The sequence below is a fragment of the Apostichopus japonicus genome, chromosome 20 (genome assembly GCF_037975245.1).
Source record: "Apostichopus japonicus isolate 1M-3 chromosome 20, ASM3797524v1, whole genome shotgun sequence".
In the NCBI taxonomy this organism is placed as follows: Eukaryota; Metazoa; Echinodermata; class Holothuroidea; order Aspidochirotida; family Stichopodidae; genus Apostichopus; species Apostichopus japonicus.
In genome coordinates, this window is record NC_092580.1 from 24836042 (window position 1) to 24857832 (window position 21791).

At 37.3% G+C, this 21791-nt stretch overlaps 1 long non-coding RNA gene across 14 annotated transcripts in view; it reads left to right on the forward strand.

The window, feature by feature from the left end:
• LOC139960851 (uncharacterized) overlaps positions 1 to 21791 on the forward strand; it is a 41469-nt gene that overhangs the window by 8952 nt on the left and 10726 nt on the right. For 2 of the 14 annotated variants that reach the window (XR_011790612.1, XR_011790617.1), the window contains 8 exons: positions 446 to 1124; positions 4113 to 4205; positions 11939 to 13462; positions 13718 to 13912; positions 15105 to 15305; positions 15987 to 16137; positions 16937 to 17151; positions 21176 to 21257. This is a non-coding gene — a long non-coding RNA (uncharacterized lncRNA). The other 12 variants (XR_011790614.1, XR_011790613.1, XR_011790616.1 and 9 more) reach the window with 12 other exon arrangements.

Here is a 21791-nt window from a genome sequence, read left to right on the forward strand (position 1 = left end):
TTTTCCTTTTCCTCCTATTTTTTGATGTAGAGCTTGCTAGTGGGGAACAAAATACCAGCGCTTAAAGAGAAAAACTGAGTTCTGCCTTCCCTTGCCATACTATATCTCCCCCCCACCCCCCCCCCCCCCTTTGGATGTCGCAAGCAGACTTCTCTAACCACCCAATCCTTTACATATAAACAATGTCCAATCAATTGCCAGGTAGTGTTTATAGAGTTATAGAACAACAGTGTTTGTTTCAATTATCAAGGAGACTTCTCTGCATATGCTGGTCTTCTCTACTTTCAAATGCTTTCAAATGCTAGCTAATGGCTAACTTGATCAATTGTCTTGCATTCTTTTCTTGATATAGTTTTGCCTTCTTTTGTGTAATCTAAATAATTAAGTCACTCACTGTTTTATTTAAAGGCAACAATGAACTAAGGCATTTTTTTTGGATCAACAGATAACTTCTGGAGATGAGTGGAATAACCCCAATGTTGGATGCTTCTCGGCCAAAAGATGTTTTTCTCATCAACTTCAAAGCAGTTGCTACATATTGATAGATAGTGTTCAAAGTTAAAAGTCTGCCAAAGCAATAGTAATAAGAATAATAAATCCAGACCAGGTACTAAATGCATTTAACATGTGCACACTTCGGCAGCCGCTGCTGTGAGTATCCACCTTTATAATTACTTTCATGATTCTTAGAGCAGGTTCCTTTTTTCTTTACTTGGATTTTGATCACTTTTTTTTTTAAGATCTTTAGCTTGACTTGTCACATTTCGATTTGTTTTGACTAATACCTGGTTGACTTTATAAATTTGCTGACCACATAAAAGAAAAGAAAAAGAAGAAAAAAAACTACCTTAAAAGCAATGGTGTCATAGATTATGGAGGATTTTAAATGTTCTTTGAATATTCAATATGTTTGCCTAGCATTACCCTTCCTGCAAGTTGTTGACCAAAGCAAATCGTTAAAAGCAAAGATGTCATAGAATATGGAGGATTTTGAATTTTTTGCTTTGAATCTTGACAGGTCTCAACTATGAAGTGTGGCCTATTGCCGATCAGTCAAGATGCCTTGATTTGTGGTTAGGGTTGAAAATGGACAAGATTAGTCAACTCGAAACACAAAGTAAATGGTATGGATTGAGTTAATCTTTGTTATGACCCTCTCCTCTGAGAAAAGTTATCTGAAATTTTCAAACTGTTTCCAAGCAATATAATCAATTTGGAATTTTTATTGTCTTGGGAATGGTTGTATCTCCTAGCCTACACGGAACTTGATTTTGCCATTAGCATAGTCTACTTCTGTATCAATATGTAGTCATTACACTCTCCTCAACTCTCTCCACCCCCCAAGATTCCGCTTCTGTACAAACTTTTGTTTGCTATTTCCTGAGTCAAACTAGGCTCTGAGTAACAGCAGAAAGCCACCCGCAATAGCAAAGCCTGCTCCATGAAATGAAAAGAAAATAACAGCGGTTGAAAAAGTATGTTTGACTGGAATAATTGCTAGTCTTGATGCGACTTGCCGACTCCAAATTGGATTTATGGATTTGGATTAAGGCATAGTAGGGGATGTTTGCTTTCTAACATGTATGTGCACTAATAATGTTGACAGTCAGCGATAAAGTTCCCATAATATTCTTTTTGATGTCTGACCCCAAGGGCAAGGTTACCCACCTGGGAGATGTGTATGTCCTGAAGGTTCAGCAACACACTTTACTAGTGGGTTAGGATTTCAAATGGTGGGGGAAGTGGGGGGTGTTGATGGGCAGGAATGGGAGTACTTGGTTCTCTCTTCTCCCTGTAGCATCAAGAGTTGGTTGTCTGGGTTTTATCAACCTACAATTTTATCAATCGGTGTGTGTGTGTGTGTGGTTTTTTTTGTCGAGTCTTGGTAACAAACAATGGTCATTACAAAGTGGATTATCTGCTTTCTAATAAAGTTACCCTTACCTAACACGAATATAGTCGATAAGTATTCAAAAAGTATTCAAAGATTTCCTTAGTATTCAGAAAATTTACCATATAATACACAGTACAAAATAAGTATTCCAAAACAAATACGAATAACTATAAGCCTTCGTCAGAGCCAAAATATGTAAATGAGTGAAGTATTCGAATACCTGTTAGGTATTCAAATAGGTATTCAAATAGGTATTCGAATAGGTATTCGAGTAGATTTGGAATAGCTATTTGAATACTTAGCTCATTTACATATAAGTATTTGCTAATTTAAATAATTCGGCTGTGATGAATACTTATAGTTACTCGAATACTTATTCGCTAGTATTCAAATACTTGTATGCTAATTAGTTATTTTATGACGGCTTAACGGGTTTCTGAATACTTACTCGAATACTTATTGATTACTTGTATGCTAATCAGTTCCAAGTAAGGAGAGTTAGGAATTTGGCCAGCTTGTTGTCCTAGTTATTGATTAAAACTCTCCAAACAAATAATGAGAATAACCAGAATTCTGAAGTCTCCTTTTGTATTCAACAACTATAAAATTACAAAACAAAAATAAAATACAGCTTCTTCAATTTCATGTATCTTGGAGCATTCGTGCACTTGTATGCAAACCGTTTGTTCATCTCTTGTGGCTGTGGCTCTGTCCACTGGTTTCTGCCACACATACTGTGAATGTACTCTGAACATAAAACAAATAGAAATAATTAATAATGATAGGGCACAAATATACATTGGCACATTAACCACCCACCAGAAACGGAAAATATAATATATAATATTCAGTGCATAATACAAGGACGTCGGAACGCGGGGGAGAGATGGGTGGCTTTAGACCCCACTTTTTTTGCAAGCACGCATGTTTACACATGTCTTACAACATGTTGCAAAGTTTATATATAACCTTACTAGCCCTCCCCCCCACTGTAATAATTATTAAAATGATGAAAAATTTGGCTCCTTGCATATAACCACATATGAAAAACAGAAATGTAATCACATTAAACCCTGCATGCCCAACACTTAAACGTTTTGCATTTTTATAACGCTATTTCAATGGTAAGTAAAATCTCTGTAGTACGGTAAGAGAAACATCAGACTTGAACGTGAAGTTTGACGAGGTAAAACTAGGAAAATCCAATTACTGAATGTTTAAATAATTACCAAACATAGGCATTGCCCCATGCACGCATAAGAATAAGCTTAACTGTAGTAACCTTATAAGTTTAGGCCTAAACAAGAAATATACTACACATGTAGCCTTGTCTTATTTTAATTTGATTATTAATTTTATTAACTGCAAATATGCTGTTTATCATGGCACAAGACAGGAGAAAATTAGAAGCTGAACTTGGTTATTGTGCCACTGTCAGAATGTTTCAAATGATTACACATAGAAATGAAACAGAAAAAAGGTCAACATACCACTTATTTTGATGATTTTTCTAGAATACGGCCCCTTTCCTCTCCACTTTATCAAGCAGACTGCATTTTCAGTTGCATTTTCTTTGTCCAACACCGACTCTGTACTAAGCGGACTCCCCACGGTAGGTAGGGTTCTCCCCTTGTAGAGAGCGGACTCCCCATTTAGGGAGCCATTTCCACATGTAGGGAGGGTTCACCCAAGAAAGTTTTTTAAGTTGTGCTATTTACTACTTTTGTATTTTTATGGTAGCTTGAAGTGGATGGGTGTATATTTCCTCATGCCCCCGACCCCTTCCCACCCAGGATCATTTTACACACAGCAGACCCTTAGCAGGCCTCAAAAATTTGCTGTGAGAACTTTTAACATTCTTAAATCTCTCCTCCTTAGTATTACTATTCAATGTCCTCTTAGTGTTATGTTATGTGTCTTCTTAGTGCTATGTTATGTGTTCTGTCATTCTGACATCTTTGATAGATGTCCCAAAGAGTGTCTGCCGGTGAAGTTTCAGTAACCATATTACCCAGAAATGAAAAATTGATGAGGTCACACCTGCATCCAACAGAACGAGGCATTTAGCACTCATGCCACATGCTCCTTGCAGCTGGTGCCAGGACCGCGGTGGCAAAAGGCATGAATTTTTAATGCCTCATCCTTAATGGCAGAGAGACTATGAATAGAAGTGTTATAATGTTACCAACGAGAGTGTTGTCTACTCTTTGAATTTCAGATTAGGCAAGAGCGTTTTGGGGATAAGACGCACCCTGGACCCATCTTTGAAGTTCTGGCAGGTATAACTTATGGAGATGCTTGCAGAACACACGTGCGTTGGAATTTTCCTTGTCTCTGGCCCCCTCTACCTTCCATTCTTCTCCCCACCCCCTCTATTTATCTATTAAGTCCACATTCTTAAAGGATATCTCTTGTTTTAGATTATGAAGAGCAGAGCCACCCACCTATTTCTGTTTATAGATTGTTTATGATTTGCATACTAGTATAAAGTATACCAACTAAGTTTGGTAGTATGTCAGCTGATAAGGCTTTTTGTTTCATGGACAAGACCGTAATAAGTTGGTGTAGGGTTACACAGCAGTTGTACGGGTATGCTACTGTAGACAAGGACAGAATAAAGCGCCCTCGCTACCTGTTGTGTTCTAACGCGTCTCATACCAGCACAGCAGTGTCCTGTTTCATTTAAGCTTTTACACTGGTTCGAGAGTAAACCACCTGTATCAGCCGGATGACCCTCTAGTAATATTGTAAACATTGATCAAGATCTAATATGGTAAAGTTTGATCAAGGTACCAGTTTACTTAAGAATAGAAAGTCTTTTTTTTCTGTCTGTAGTTAGGTAATAGCTTGGCTGGCCTATCCCCCAATCCCAACAATTATTTTTATGTTATTTGATTAAGCAATATCTTGACTGCACCTACCAATGGGCTGCCAAAAACTTAAGTATCCTTGCTTAGAAAAATTTAAAAATCTTCATCATTAATCCAAAACAAGCACTAAGTAATAGAAAGAGAGAAAATAAAAGGGAGGGGGGGGGGGCAATTTTGTTTTATCAATGTGCCTGGTGTGACAGTCGTTAGGATATGATTCATGTGTACTTATTAAAGTGTTGTGAAAATGATGGATGGTCTCGACATTCCTTCCGTTAGGTTCTATGTAAGTAATATCAATGAATGTACCACAAGAAAGTACATGAGCTACGGGGAAAAGTTGAGATATTAGCCACTCCCCCCTCCTCCCCCACCCCACTCCACCCAGTAAAATGTGTGGGTAAATTGACACTGAAGCTAGTACTTGGACATGCCACTGGAGTTGCACTTCATGTTCAAATCAATAGGTTGAACAAACTTCCATTGATAAGATCGAATTAATTGATCAATCTCAACTTACTAAAGCCAGCTTACTCGGAAACAAATATCTTTCAGTTATGGCTTTTTTTGATATTCTTCATTAATGATTACACAAAGTGATTGGTTTTAAGTGTAGAAATCATGTCACCTTTTATGTGAGTCATAAATCAATGCTTTGCTTTACTTTTGTTGGTGAACCCGGTTTGATCAGTGCTGTTCTACCAACCTCTACCCCCCCACCTATACCCACCCCCCAAATTGCAGTTGTTTTCGGATTGGTTTGACTAGACTCACATGTTTGAAAGACTTGCCTGCAGGTTTTGTTTACTTTTCAATTGAGTGCTTTGTTTTGAAATTATTTTTGAAGTGATATTGTTTTCGTAAGCTTCACTTTCACCCTTTTTTTGCATGAAAAAATGTTTTTATGGTAATGTGTGTATCTTTGCTGAACATCAGATAGAAAAAAAAATACAAGAAGATAATTTCATAATGAAACTATAGTTTAGAGAATTAATACCCAGGAGATTCTCAAAGAATATTATTTTAGATTTGCCAGATTTTCTGAAAACATCAGTTCTAATCCTGCCAGACTCTATGTTTATTGTTCAGTTAAAGTAGCATTCAGCTTGAAAAATCCCAATAAAAAACCAAACCATGTATTCCATATCAAATACGAACATAATTGATGTTCAAATGATAAAAATTACACAAAGAGGAAGTTTTAACCTCCGACTATGTCCATATTAGCTGTTAGCGTTAGTCTTTACCATGTTTTTACTGTTTCTAGCTTTAGTGTTTGGCTAACAAACAGTTTAAAACAAAAAAAATGGGGAAAAAAGTGCTCCTTTAATCTAAATTGCCTGCATGGAATATAGCTCCACTTTTAGTCAAATTACAGTAGTGCATGTCACCTTTAAACCCTGTCTTTCTTCAATCTCCTTAAACTAGATCCCCCAAAATTGCTTGACTTTCTCTCCAAACTGGGATGTTGCGTCGACCAAAAAGAGGGGAGAAAGGAGAAACTGTTTTCTTTCTTAATTCAGCCATCTTTTTGGGCATTTGCTACAATGATGTGATTTTGCTGTGACGTTGTCACAACTTGTCACAAAGTGTCACAATTCTGTATTTACTCTGTCGTTGTCGTTGATGTTGTTGCAAGTTTTGGTTTTCCTTCCCCACTCGGTCGACCAGGGTGCGCCACTGTCGGATTCTCGTGACGATATGTAACCAGGCCAACAGGAATAGGAAATAAATTTAATAACAAAACAAGAACAATAGCGCATCTTGGGAATAAAAGCAACCAAAATTTCATCATTTTGTCACGGTGGATTTATATTGCAGACTTGAGGTTTCCGTATTATCTATGAGGACATTGTTAGAACAAACATCAGTAGCAACTGAAGTTCTCTCTCACCCTGTTTACTTCATCCATTTTCATTTTTCTTGGTGGTGATGGGTGTGGGGAAGTAGGGGGGGGGGTTAAATGCCACCCTGAATATTTAAAATATGCAAAATTCTTAAAACCACAGAAAGATCAAATGTAAGAGAGGATTAAGATGTCATAATTTAATTTTCATATAGCAGAAGGGACAGAGGTGATCAGGCTAATTAGCCATGTGAAGTTGCACCTCTTTGGGCGTGGGTTGGAAGGGGAGAAATACACCAAGGGTTTTGTACAGAAATATTGCATAATATTGCCTTCACCTGGTGGTAATTAGAATTGAATGAAAAGTGTAGTACGTTAAATGCTACTTCACAAAATTGATTGACCTTTTAGCTTTTAGTTCAGGCTTCGTCTCTGAAATGCTCTCTCAACCGATTCTCCATTCAGTGATAAAAGGACATCTGGATTCAACTTTTAAGTCTCTGCTTGTTTGTTTGTTTCTGTCCTCTCTAAATATGAAAGTCTCAATATCTGTCCCATCCATGTTTTGCCATGCCAAGCATCATATATTTAAGGACTAATTGCACCCATTTCGACGGTGCTGAAGGAAAACTCATTAAAGTGTTTTTAGGGAACTATCCAGTAGCTACTTGACCCGACTGTCAACTTATTTTCTATGGTTTCAATTTTTTCTTTAAATCCATTGGGATATGGGTATTTTGAGTTTTTCATATGACGTAAACACAAACAAAAATGTTGGTCATGAATAGCACACAGCTCCTCTGTTTTTACTTACATTTCAAAACTGAGTAAATTGGTTGGTTTTATAACTTGCCTCGTAGTTGTGTTCTGATGAATATCCTTCATTGTTTGTACTTACTTTCATGTGATATTTAGGTATAAAGCCCCATTATGCCTTCCATTATAAACACGAACAAACTGTTCCCTAACCCTATTTTGGTACCATTGTGTAGTTAATAAGCAGACAATCTTGTAGGTGCATTGTTTGCCAAATATTTTTGGCCGAATCTCAGAGAACGAGCGAGAATAGAAACCTCCAAAACATTATTATTCAGACCGTCCAGATGGAATGCATAGTGGGACTTAAACATCAAAGGACAAGATGTACAGTGACCTTTGAGTTAATGTTATATATTCTTTGATGGTATGATATTCCTTTTATTACCCTTATATTTCTTACATCATGGTGAAGCATGTAAAACCTACCTTTATAATCCCCACCGGTTTCATACACAGTGTATCAAAGACTGGAACAGTATGATCTATCTCTTTAACTGTTTCCATTCATTTAGAAGATAGTACAGTATTCAAATGGTGGCCTTTACTGTAGAGTTTACTCTGTTGTTCACTCTGATAGTTGAGTATAATTAAGTGACATAATATATGCTGCAAGACACTTGGGGCGATATTTTATGAAGGAAGTACGTTCCTTTGTAGCTACTTGTTCTGTTTGCTATATGATCTAACTGTTAACAATGAATTATTTGACAACCTGTAGGCTTTATTTTCACACTCAAATGAGTACTTATTAATGATTACCCACATTGTTGATTATTATAGATGTGATTGAACACACAATATCACAACCTAATTAAAAGGCTTGTATTAGTATAAATCTCTCTCCAGAGGCTCCAGTTCACTGTACTTTCATCAAGGGATGTCATTTTCTTATCATGTTTTCAGTTTTAGTACTTTTATCTTTTATGTTACTGTTTAATTATCATTCAATTATGGTGTGTATGTATGCATGCTGTTGATAAATAAAAAGGATTCCAGCTTCCACGGAGTGGTAAAATAAATGGCTGTCCTTTGAGTTTCAATTATAAAGCTAAGATTTATATCAGAGCTGTAACATTATGTAAATGTGGTTTTCTGTTTCTTAATCTTGGCGTCCAATTGCACTACACATCCAACAAGTGCAGATACCCCCTCCCCCCACTCCAAAGATAAGAATGGGGTTACACGGCCCTTGTAATAATAATAATGAGCAGTTATTTTTACAAAGCTTAACCAAACACAAATGTAGGAGAAGCCCGCACAGGCGTATGGATCACAACTTACACTACGGGTGGCTTCCAATTCAACATTTTATATAAAATTTAGAAACTCATTTCAGATGGGAAAACTGTAGACTGCTCTTGGATGATTAAACCCACCTTACATAGAACCTCCTGATTGCCAAACCTCATTGCTTCAAATGCCATTGCCTTTATCCACTTGATCACAGCACCAGTGGTTCATCCTAGATGAAACCTGGCAGAGGGAGGGGGGGGGGCACCTAAGATACAGTTACAGCAACTGAAGTAGATATAACTATTGATTCTATTAAAATTTAGCAAACCTCTACTTTACCCAACCTCTACTTCAAGACATGCATAAGGAACAGATGCCCTAGAACTCTGCACAAAAGGGTAAGACTATCACAGAAACAGTGAATTTCATTTAATAAATTCATTTATATTGGAGAATGGGTTAAAAATTCAGACCCTTTATCTAAAGAATCTCAAATGTGACATTTTATCACAAAATTCAAGCAGTTTTTGCCAAAATTTGTTGTATCTGAAAATGTTCATGCAGCTAGCTAAACAATTTTAGGCTGACATTTTTATGTCAAGATTCGCCCTCAAAAAGTGTAAATTATTATCTTTAGAATGTCTGTCCCATGGATACGCCAGACCTACACCCTCGCCCCCCCCCCCGGGTTGATCATGACAGTAGGCCAACTGTCTCGCCTAGGCCTAATGCCAGACCAACCCATTCGGGTAATGATATATTGGTCATTAAAACAACTTTTCTGGCGAGATTCGCAGCGAACTCAATAAATAATTATCTTGAACAACATGTTTAATGACCTTAGGCCTATGTTATGAGACCATTTGAATTGTTTCGTTGTAAATGTAATTATTTCAAATGGATATGCATCTAGCATGTCATTGCTAGTTTTTTTTTTTTTTTTTTTTCAATTAATACGTTGATATATTATGCGGTGTTTGTCCCACATGGCTTGCCATAGACGCACACGGTCGTGGTCAAAGGTTAAGCAACGGAGCGCGAATTGTGATCTGTATATAAAGCTTACGAAGGGTTACACGAGCAGTGCAGTTCGCTTCCTGGCAGCCGTTTGCTAACAATTCATACGTAATTGTAATTTGTAGCCTATTCTGTATGGGGGGGGGGGGGGGGTAACTGCCAAAGAATGTGAATGGCAGATATATTCGCCAGCTCGAAGGTTGTGTATTAGTTTTGTGGAGCAAGTTAGTACTTCACATTGTTTGAGTCAGCGAGCGTGAGAAATTACGCTAGCCTATCATATAATAGTATCGCTTAGGCCTAACGATAGGCTAGCTCACGTAGGCACTGGCGATACTAGTTGGAATGCTAATCTAGGCCTAATATGATATTCACTAGACAATTAACGTAAGTAAAGTAAGTCACTTTATATCTTCCGACAAAATACTAGACCTAGCTGGTTGGGCCTAATTACTTTCTGGTTTAGGCTAGTACAGTTAGGCTAGGCCTAACTTAATTAGCCTAGGCCTAAATGTCTTTAAATTCCTACCAGAGTAGCCTACCATAGCCTAGGCTATGCCATCTAGCACTTAACACTAACAGTAACACATCCTCAAGAAACTAACTCGCAGCCGGACAAATTAGCTTAGGATGAAAGCTCTCCCTCTTTCCTTTTTTTTGTTTTCCATCATGACAGGCAAGGCTGTTGGTTTCTTCTCCAACTTTCAAGAATAAAAACAATAGTTTCCTTCCCTGAAATTATTTTTAGGGGTTGAAACCAACGTTTTTCAGGGGAGGAAAGAAATACGGCTTGGCTGTGGAAAGAATTAATTTAGGTATAGTGAAGCAACTGTACGTATAGTAAATGTGTCTTGTGATTTAGGAGAGTTTGGTGAAAGAAAGGAACATATTTCAAAGAGACACTTGTACTTGTAGTAATTGAAGAAACTGGTAAATAGGAAAACAAGGAGAGGAACCAAGGAGGGCATACCTACTGTATAGGCTAAATTGTCTATGTTATTTCATTCCCACAATGAATGCCATACAAGCAAACAACCCATTACCACTATGAATTCCACGCATGTAAATTACCCCATGTTCGCATACAATCCTATGCAAACAATCCGGCCTAGCCTATTCACAAACATTTTTTATCTTCCAATCACTGAACAGTTACACAAGGAAGATACCTGGTCACATTTTCTATTTTCATACTATCACAACTTTCTTTAGCTTACTCTAAAAGAATATGCAGTCAGAGCCCGGTATGACTAATTACCATACCGGACCCATTCGGACCATATCGTACCATACCGGACCATATCGGACCATACCGGGTATGAATAAGTACCATACCGGACCCATATCGTACCATACCGGACCCAACCGGAGGCAAAATAAATGACCATCAGACACCACCGGACTATATATCAAATGCTTATTTTTTATCCTTAAATGAATCCCGAAAACAATGAAGTCTATTTGGAATGAAATAATTCACTTGTTTATGAACTTTGAGGTATAGGCATTACAAGAGAGATACTAACAATTTTTGTCCATTCGAAATAGCTTTGAGTTTGACCCACAGAAATTCATTAAAAGTTCTAAATTAGGATTAGATCTCGTACTGAAATATCGCTGACCTAATAAGGTGATCAAGAGTACAATTTTTATGTAGAAAAAGGGCACATTTTTAACCTGAGGAAAAGTGGGGGGGGCACGTGTCCCCTGTCCCCCCGGTTCCGCCGCCCTTGCCTCTCACATAATCCTGCAGAAAGGGACCCTGTGGCCTGATGCGTCAGGACAAAGGAAGGCGGACGTAGATTCCTGGGGGACTTGGATTCCTGTTACACCGGCCCCATTTGGGTAAAATGGCCAGCTGAACCCAGATTTGTTGTCAACATCCATCCCAAATTCCAATTTTGAGATGAATGTTGACACATAACCAGCATTTTAATGATAAAATATAATAAATATGACTCCGGTGGTGTCTGATGGTCATTTATTTCGCCTCCGGTTCGGTATGGTACGGTATGGTCCGAATGGGTCCGGTATGGTAATTATTCATACTCGATATGGTCCGAATGGGTCCGGTATGGTAATTATTCATACCCGATATGGTCCGGTATTGTCCGATTGGGTCCGATATGGTAATTAGTCATACCCGTCAGAGCCTACAGAACAACAGTCTCCTCCCTTGAAAATAGTAAGTTAGTTTCCTTAACCATGTTATTTTTCACCCTTAACTTTACCTTTCTCCCTTTAAATCTTTTCTTACAGTTATTCCACTTACAACATCTATTCTTTCCACATAGCCTAGCCAATATGCCTCCCATGAAAAACCTTAGTCAACTCCCCAGGATATGTTAGTTTCCAGTGAAAACGTACTTGACTCCCCTATGATGTAGGGGAGGTAAGTTACTCATCTTCATGAAATCATTTACATTTATAAGTTACTCAACAAGTGGGAGGAAAATAACGTTGTTAGGGGAGGGAACAAATGGCCCCAGGCTAGGCCTACCACCAAATGAAAATGGGAAACCTAGGCTAGCCTACCAAAGCGAAGGCTAGAAAGAGATGAGGACGAACTAGCCTATCCTAGGCTCCAAATACAAGCAACGGTACTTTGTAAAATGAAATTCTCAAGCAATTAGGCCTAGCTCTGTGGTCTAATTGATGTTAGTGATGGTTCAAGTATGGAGAAAACTCTCCATGAAAGCTGATGTTACCTAGCATATAGGCAACTAAATTGATATACATGTATTAATTTAATCAACTAGCATAATTTTGACCTGAAGCTAGGCTTAACAGTATTGGTCCAACTCTCGGCATATCTTTATCAGATCATAGCCTTCTTTTGATGCCTAAGGCATGATTTTATGGTCTGCAGAACTGTTTCACTGAAACTTTGATTATTATTAAACCGAATTCAAACTTTGCTAAGTCAACCTCTCATTGTTGAGTAATTGTCTTTAATTTGGTTTTTAATTTGAAAACATTGATTGAAAGTTGTGAGGAACACAACTCATGGTAAACACATATTAAGAGTATTGAGAGATAAGTACAAGATATAGTATCTCTGTCCTTGTTGATATAGAATATTATTACACAGGTGCTAGAAGTCATGGAAGCACATGAGGGTTTACCATGAATATACTAATATGTTGTTGGTGATCTTTGCTAAGTGTACATGTTGTAGCTTAATTGTCGGTCCTTATTTCACTTGTCAAGTTTCTCGTTTCAAGAATGATGTTTATTTCAGACATATTTCAATTTTCCAGTTCCTCATGAATGTGCTTGCTAAGTTTGTTTAAACTAGTACATGCTCTCCAAATTGTTTGGCTGATGAAATGTTCTCAAAATGTGTTGAATTCATTCCTTTCAATCAGCTTGACTATTATAGTGAACAATATACATCAAAGGAAGCTTTGGCATTTTACAAAGTACTCCATAGGTTTGATAGCAATGTCTAGTAAGGTTCATTAAAGAGTCATATTGCAAGTATTAAAAATAAACAGGCACTTAGTAACAAAAAGAGGTACAGTTTATTCATGTTTTTAAACATTCATCAAAAAGGTATCTGCATACGCAAACTGGAAGATGATCTTATGTAAAACTACTTTAAAAGAAATACTAAAATTTATTTCACACCAAAGGTATATATATACTGTACATATTGCTTTGATATTTGTCTTTACAGCATTGCATTGGCCACACTGATTCACAAGGAGACTCCATGAACTGTGACTGTAACATCCTGCTGGAGGTCTGAGACATTGAAGATTCTGTAATGCTTCCGTTTGGGTATGCAGTTTACTATAGTAACACAGAAATATTTTTTAAGCTCTGGTATTTGTTTCGTTTATTTCTGCCATTAAACCACAATCATATACATTTGTTTATACATAATTATATCAATGAGGCAGCAGTCAGGGTTGTTTAGGTAGTCAGGGGAAGGGAGGGGAGGAAGGGAGGGAGTGTATAAAAATGAGTCTAGTTGCAATGTCTATCTGCTTTCCAATATATGAAATCTTCTTATCTTTTACAATACTGTCTCAGGTGAAAGAAGAAGATGAAGAGAATTGAAGGAAAATTGTGAGTCTTGGATGTCTGTAATGAAGCTGGATCAGGTTTAGAACAAGTGGTTGAAAGATCATAAACTCCACCAAATACGAGAAGATCCTTCAAGCCTGTCCTCTACAGAGAGATCTGGAAGTGTTATCTGGAGGTGATGTAACAGAAATTGGAGAAAAAGTAAGATTCAAGGAAAACATCAGTGTGAGCCAGTATCATGAACATCAGTCTTGTCCCCTCAACAGTTGATTGTTGTCAAGATCAGTGCTAAATGTAGGAGACACGGTGCCTTAGCCTGCTGGAACCAGTCGGTATTTGGTGTGGTCTGTTTTTGTGCTAACTGTATGAGACACAGTGCCTTAGCCTATTGAAAAAGGTAATTGGTGTGGTGTGTTTTTGTGCTAATTGTATGAGACACAGTGCCTTAGCCTGTTGGAACAAGTTGGCATTTGGTGTGGTCAGTTTTTGTGCTAAATGTACGAGACACAGTGCCTTAGCCTGTTGGAACCAGTCGGTATTTGGTGTTGTCTGTTTTTGTGCTAAGTGTACGAGACACAGTGCCTTAGCCTGTTGGAACCAGTGGGTATTTGGTGTGTTCTTGTTTTTGTGCTAAATGTATGAGACATGGTGCCTTAGCCTGTTGGAACCAGTCGGTATTTGATGTTGTTTTTTTTTGTGCTAAACTACTATTCTTACAGAAAGGCTGAACAAGTTCCAGGATATAGTTTGTACAGAGTGACACATTCCACTCATTCCAAGCAACCATGACAACATCAAAATGAAGCTAATTGGTTTCTTAGTTTATTGGCATGAGATGCTAATTAATGTAGTCTGTTTTTGTGCTAAATTATTGAGACATGGTGCCTTAGTTTATTGGTATTAGTTTTTAATTAGAAATGTACGAGACATTTTTGTGCTAAATGTATAAGTCCTCAGCCTTAGCCTATTGGAACCAGTCGGTAATTGGTGTGGTGTATTAAATTGATAAGTTCTGCCTTAGTTTATTGATATGAGTTGCTAATTAGTGTGGTCTGTTTTGTGCTAAATTAATGAAACCTGTTGCCTTAGTTCGTTGGAATGAATTTGTAATAAGTATTTTGGTTGTCTAAAATTAATGAGACATTGTACCTAGTTTGATGGAACGAGTTGGTATTTAGTGAGGTCTTTCTTGAGAGTTGTTCAAACCAGTGTCCAATAACTTTGATCTGACCATAAAATTCCATTTCTTTCACAAATTGCCCCTCTAGAAGAGTATACATGTTTTGTCTCACGGCTGACAGTTTGATTGTTAACAGGGTTTGACTTTTTTTACCTTTGCTGTTACTTTGAAGAAAAGTGACTAATTTGTTTTGTATTCCTCTCCTTTCATCAGAGATCTGTGGCCTATGTTGCTCAACAAGCTTGGATCCAAAATGATACTGTGAGAGGAAACGTTCTGTTTGGTAAAGATCTGAACTCCACCAAATACGAGAAGATCCTTCAAGCTTGTCCTCTACAGAGAGATCTGGAAGTGTTATCTGGAGGCGATTTAACAGAAATTGGAGAAAAATTACGTTTCAAGGGAAACATCAGTGTAAGCCAGTATCATGAACATCAGTCTTGTCCTCTCAACAGTTGATTGTCAAGATCAGTGCTAAATGTACGAGACACGGTGCCTTAGCCTGTTGGAACCAGTCGGTACTTTGGTGTGGTCTGTTTCGTGATAAATTATAAAAGAGACATTGTGCCTTAGTTTGGTGGAATGAGTAGCTAATTAGTGTGGTCTGTTTGTGCTAAATCGAAGAGGAGTACTGTGATAATTTGTTGGTAGTTAGTGTGGTGTGTTTGTATTAAATTTATAAGTTTTGCCTTAGTTTATTGATATGATTTGCTAACTAGTGTGGTCTGTTTTGTGCTAAATTAATGAGACCCGGTGCCTTAGTTTGTTGGAATCATTTTGTAATTAGTAATTTGGTTGTCTTAAATTGATGATTGTTGCCTTAGATTGTTGGAAAGAGTTGCCAATTAGTGTGGTCTGGGTTGTGGTAAATTAAAAAGACAGTTGATTGTTGTCAAGATCAGAAAACTCAAAGATGAGCTGATTTGATGGAAAAACACCAGCTAAGCTGGAAAGCTGCAATATACAGTCAAGGTTAGTCATAAGAAAGAAAGGTTCATAAAAATGTAATATATATTTAGTTGTTTCCACCAGTAAAGTTTCAATCACAGCCTAAAATTTGTTGGAATTAGTTTTGTATTCCTCTCCTTTCATCAGAGATCTGTGGCCTATGTTGCTCAACAAGCTTGGATCCAAAATGATACTGTGAGAGGAAACGTTCTGTTTGGTAAAGATCTCAACTCCACCAAATACGAGAAGATCCTTCAAGCTTGTCCTCTACAGAGATATCTGGAAGTGTTATCTGGAGGTGATTTAACAAAAATTGGAGAAAAATTACGTTTCAAGGGAAACATCAGTGTAAGCCAGTATCATGAACATCAGTCTTGTCCTCTCAACAGTTGATTGTCAAGATCAGTGCTAAATGTACGAGACACGGTGCCTTAGCCTGTTGGAACCAGTCGGTACTTTGGTGTGGTCTGTTTCGTGATAAATTAAAGAGACATTGTGCCTTAGTTTGGTGGAATGAGTAGCTAATTAGTGTGGTCTGTTTGTGCTAAATTGAAGAGGAGTATTGTGATAATTTGTTGGTAGTTAGTGTGGTGTGTTTGTATTAAATTTATAAGTTTTGCCTTAGTTTATTGATATGATTTGCTAACTAGTGTGGTCTGTTTTGTGCTAAATTAATGAGACCCGGTGCCTTAGTTTGTTGGAATCATTTTGTAATTAGTAATTTGGTTGTCTTAAATTGATGATTGTTGCCTTAGATTGTTGGAAAGAGTTGCCAATTAGTGTGGTCTGGGTTGTGGTATATTAAAAAGACAGTTGATTGTTGTCAAGATCAGAAAACTCAAAGATGAGCTGATTTGATGGAAAAACACCAGCTAAGCTGGAAAGCTGCAATATACAGTCAAGGTTAGTCATAAGAAAGAAAGGTTCATAAAAATGTAATATATATTTAATTGTGTTTCCACCAGTAAAGTTTCAATCACAGCCTAAAATTTGTTGGAATTAGTTGCTAATTAGTGTTTAATGTTTTGTGCTAAATGTACGAGACTTACTTTGAAGAAAACTGGCTAATTTCTTTTGCATTCCTCTCCTTTCCTTAGGGTTCTGTGGATTATGTTGGTCAACAGTTAGCTTTTTGACATAGCGCCACCCCATCATCCTTCACTCTATGACTTACTCGCCATTTACAAAACGTACGCGTCCTTGGATACCAACACGACGCTGCCGAGTACACTTTTGATTCATAGTGTGTCTCTTCAAAAGGAGTTCCTATTCTTTCCATCCGCTGTCTTAGGCTGGAGACTAATTCTTTCTGGTAAGTGAAGTTTATGATCAATTTCATTGTATAGAAGCCATTTAAGACCCGTAGGGAGGGGCTGTTTTGCCAATATGACAACCCCTTACCTACCTATAACCGCCCCCCTAAACAAAAATGATTTTGACATCGACATTAATGACTGGATCCCTCTACAAAAATAGCAGAAAAAGACAACGTCCAATCTACGTTGAAATAAACCCATCTCCTAACTCCAAACCAACCACCAAAAAGTCCGCTCAAACAATCATTGTATCAGGAATCTTACCAGAACTATCAAAAAACCCAGTGAACACTTGCTAAAATAATCAATTAAGAAAAACCAAATGCCATGATCTCAAATATAAACCGTCTTCGTAGTAACGACATCCTAATCACCCCCATGAACCTAAATCTGCAAATACCCTCCTGAAACCATGGCCTCAAAAGACTAAACTAGGCAACCCCAAACCAAGAATCCCCCAAAAAGTATGACAGAGAAACTTCTCCGTAGTAGCCTGTGGCATAAACCCTGAAATTCAAATCAAAGATATTGAACAAGAACTCAAAGACCAAGAATACACCACAATACAAACTAAAAGACTCATTAGTCATGCCACAAACAATACAACTTGGAAAGTAAAAATGACGTTTGAAGAACAAGAGCCTCAACAAACCCTAATCAAACAAGGTTTCTACTTAGGATACTCTAAACACAAAACAGAAGAATACCACGAACCCTCCCCAAATCACTCAATGTTTCAAATGTCAACTTTTTGGACACACCCAACATACTTGCAAAATTCAAACCAGATGTCTCAGATGTGGCGAAAACCACAGAGTTAAAGATTGTCCCAAACCAAAAGAAAACCCAAAATGTGCCAATTGCTCAGGGACTCATGTCACCCTTTACAAAGGATGCCCAAAATTTAAAGAAGCTAAAACTGAAAATAATAACAAACAACAAGAACAAAGAACCAATTTTACCCCTAAAATTGAAATAACAAATAAAATCGTCACTGAAAAAAAACTTAATATCGCAACCTTTGTAATTGAATTAGTACAATACACCTTCCAAAAAGCCAACATTAATATTAAATCTGACGACCTTGCCAGTTAGGCCACCGTGTTAGCACTAAAACACCTAAACTTAAATATCCCAGAAACTGTAATTATGGAACGTCTCCACCATCCTTCAATATTTAGCCCTCCTCAATCACCTACATGACAAGCACACTCCCTCCTTCGGTCAAGTTCCTCCACCTAAACATCAACAGTATCCTTCCAAAATTAAGCCTCCTACTTACTATATTCGCCAACCACTCCCCGGATATCATTTCGTTAAACGAAACTAAACTTAATAAAAATTCCCACCTTAGCATCCCTGGTTACCAAACTTTTAGACACGATAACTCTCGCTCTATGGGAGGAGTACTTATTGCTGAAAAAAACAACCTCAAAGCCACCCTCCTCCCAAACAAACCCAAACAATTGAAATTGTACAATAAACCTCTCCACATTATTAGCTATTATAGTCCCCAAATGAGCCCATATCCACAATCAAAAAAAGTTCTAATAAAAATACAATACTACTAGGAGATTTAAATGCCCACCACATCATTTTTGGTAGCACCAAAATATCTGAAAAAGGCATATCCCTCTTAGAAATATGTGATAAACACAACTTAACAATAATTAACCAAAATACCAAAACTAGGATAAACCCAATAAACAATAATACTGAACTACTTGACTACACCATAACCTCAAACCACCTTGCAACTAAAACTCATTCGATTCAAATCCTAGAAGATGACCTAATCAGTGACCATTTTCCACTCCTTTTTGAGCTAGACATAAACCTCAGTCGCATCCAAAATAACGAATTAACGTATAATTACAATAAAACAGACTGGACATCATTTAAAAAGGGATCATCACAAAAAACACTATTGCCAATTACCACAACAACAAGCTAAATTACATCGGCATATATTGTGACAGCATTGCCCAACATACTGTATCTTTAATACCTTCAAACAACACTGCCCATTAAAAACAAAACAGAAATCCAAAACTAAATAGGAATATTCTTACACTAAATAACTCAGACGTCGCCTACATAGAACCTATATGATCTCCCCAGATCCAACTCTAAAAACCTAAAGTAACCAACCTAAAAAACAAATAAATAGACAAATATCGGCGGTCGACCAAAACCGAATCCAAAACAAATTCGATTCAATCATTAATGACAAAAACCCAAAACACTTTTGGAAAAATTAAAAAAATATCATAAACCCATTACAACCCAAACACAGGTAATACAGACGAATGCCTTAGAGATAAAGTAGGTAACCTCATCACAAAAACCTAAGACCAAATAAAGCTTAGTGAATCATACTTGAAAACTATATTCAATATCTTAGATGGCCCTCCATACGATAACAGATTCCAACACAAGATAGACCGTACAATTATCTGTAATGCAACCAGCTTTATCCCCAACTTCTAAGGATGTCTGAACAAAAACATCCCTCTACTCAAAGAAATAGATATAAATGATTGGTATAGTGCCACTGAATATGCAATAATGCCTCCTCCCCTGGTCTTGACAACATAAATGACCTAATGCTAAAAGATTCCCCTCCGTCGGCCTCCGATATTCATTAACTCTCATATTTTCCCATTATTTAACAAACTCCTTAGACTGGGTCATTTCCCAACCCTGTGGAAATCCGCCAAAATGATTTTAATACCGAAACTAAGTAAAGACACAACAAAATTCAAAACTATCAACCAATTAGTCTCCTACCAGCCTTAGGTAAGATTTTCGAAAGAATTATAGATAACCGCACCAGAAACCACCTTGGGCAAATTAATCACTTTGCCCGTATCAATCAGGCTAATTCCGCGCACACAAATCTACAATAACCAAACTTTCCACCTTTCCAAAAAAATTCGCATCGGCTTCATAAAAAAACATGATACCACTGCCCTCTTCCTTGATGCCGAAAAGGCGTTCGACAAAACTTTGCACAACGGCATAAGAATTTAACTACTTAACTTTAATCTCCCCTCCAATTACACCAGACTTCTTTCCTCTTTCTTTAGTGAGCGCAATGCCAAAATATGCTACCAAAACCAACAATCAAAACCTATTCCACTTGGTGCAGGTACTCCACAGGGCGCTGTTCTCAGCCCCCTCCCCTGCACCCTATTTGTTAATGATTTGAACATCCCCCCTCTATCTGAATGCAACTATAGTCAGTACACTGACGACATAGCCATTTGGAGCACCAGTCAAAATATCTATATGACGGAACTAAATATTAAAAGAGCAATTACACATCTCGAAAATTGGTGCTTGATGTGGAGAACAAAAATATATCCCTCAAAATCTAACCTAGCCAATTTCTCCATAATAAACTCAAAATACCATAACCATATTTCCCAAATTAATCTTTTCAACACCTCAATCACTGCTACTCCTAATGCAACCTCCCTTGGTACCACTTTCGATAGCAAATTATCGTTTAATCTACTTTGTAACAGAACTGCAGGACGCTGCTGGTTCCAACTTAAATCCATTCAAATCCTCTCACACAAATATAACTTCCCTCCAAACAATTATCCAAATCTATAAATCCAAAGTAAAACTGATTCTCAGTTACGGGAGAATCTCCCTGCTTACCATCTCTAATCCCAATAAACAAATTTTAAACAGAATCCACACCACAGTTTATCGACTCGCACTCAAAATCCCTACCTATATTGCTACTTTGTACGCTCTCCGTGCAGGAAACACAAAATCTACTTTCACTCGAATTAAAAAAAAAGGTAACTAATTTCATTTATTTCATTTCATTTATTGATTTTTGTTCTATTTTAACATAAGTATGACATATGACATAGAAGGAGATAAGAAACAAAACTTGTGAAACGAAGTGTACTAAAAATCCCTATAGGGCTTGTCGGGTAGTGACACTCCCTAAAAACTTAATGTGGAAGACATCATGATTAGATTTTGGTTTTATTTAATCAGTAGGTGGAGATAGAGGAATTGGACACTCTTGCACAAGATATCAACGGCTTGAAGTACTCTGCTCAGACGGCCTCCATTCTAGGTATGTACTTAATAATAATATAATAATAATCATAATAATAATAATAATATTCAATTTACTGTGTTTGGAAAGAAACTTTTTGCTGCTTTGGATGAAGATTAAGGATTCTTGTTTTTCAAAAGGCAAAATGCAAGATGGACTATATATGAAAGGATGAATACCAAAAAATTAAGAAAAGAAATTGGGTGGGGGGAGGGGGAATCAGGCAGAGACCATCATGTTACTACCCTGTTAATTTTGTGTAGGACGCTGGTTAATTTAAAAGGAAGAAATCCCTTTAGTACCCTTGAGTTTCTGAAAGGGTTCTTCTTTGGGATAACGGTGGAGAGACATATCCATGTTCTCTTTTGGGTCTGATCGTCAGGAAAATGCAGATTAAACTGCAGTGTCCATTTGGAACCTGGGAATTGAACCCTGCTACTGGAACAAATGTATTCCATCAGAGCATAGACAATGATTCAGAGAAATATGACCTTTATATTAATAATCTGTTGTTTTCTTTCCCAAATTTTTCTCTTTGGTTAAACAATGAGT